Source organism: Sinohyriopsis cumingii, chromosome 18 (assembly GCF_028554795.1).
Source record: "Sinohyriopsis cumingii isolate HCF-2022 chromosome 18, ASM2855479v2, whole genome shotgun sequence".
In the NCBI taxonomy this organism is placed as follows: Eukaryota; Metazoa; Mollusca; class Bivalvia; order Unionida; family Unionidae; genus Sinohyriopsis; species Sinohyriopsis cumingii.
The window spans coordinates 77,850,235-77,850,913 of record NC_142978.1 but is presented as its reverse complement, the minus strand read 5'-3'; the positions used below and the strand labels follow the sequence as shown (position 1 = coordinate 77,850,913).

Below are 679 nucleotides of genomic sequence, written 5' to 3'. Positions count from 1 at the left end.
ACCTCACCAAAGTGAGGCTTCAAAGAATGGTCTATAGACTCATTAAATGTTCCTCTCCACGGTAATCTTTAGTAAAAGGCGAAAGATTAATACGATGTGAAGAGAAACCAGAGTAATCATTATACTTTCACGCTTTATTTTGAAGAGAAATAGTTTGAACTTTCCAAATGCTTTTGTAAAGACGATAGTGGAATGGTTATGTCTACAAAGATCCAAAAGGGTCATAGTTTTCAATATACAGTGTCATTTTGCTATTGGCTATTTTGAATTTCAGTGAAACCCATTTATTTTCTTTATACTGGTAGAAAGGATACTAATTAATATTTCTATATTTCTTGTCGTGGAAAAGGCAGGGGGAGTTAATTTGACAGTAAAAGGGATGTAATCCACATTCGTTAGATGTTCGAGTTATCGAGATGGATTATAACTACCTATTTATACATCAGGAAAAGATTACTAATTTGGAAAAAAATAACAGGTGTTTTATTCATATAGGAAATCAAAATTTACTTGAAGAAAAAAAATTCCATTTTAGATTAATGCAACGTGTGGATGTTTCAGATGTTTGGGATATCATCTGTCTTCTCCGAGGAGAGCAATGTAGACCTTAAACCTGGCATATGTACTAGCAAACTAGGGTATGTTATACCAAGCTTAGACCATTAACTGTCTTTATTGC

The 679-nt window shown here is 33.1% G+C and overlaps 1 non-coding gene across 1 annotated transcript; it reads right to left on the bottom strand.

Annotated features, from left to right (window-relative positions):
• Positions 1-116, bottom strand: LOC149777100 (U5 spliceosomal RNA). Its single transcript, XR_016416375.1, has one exon. It is a non-coding gene; the product is annotated as a U5 spliceosomal RNA (small nuclear RNA).
• Between the last annotated feature and the right edge of the window lie 563 nt (positions 117-679).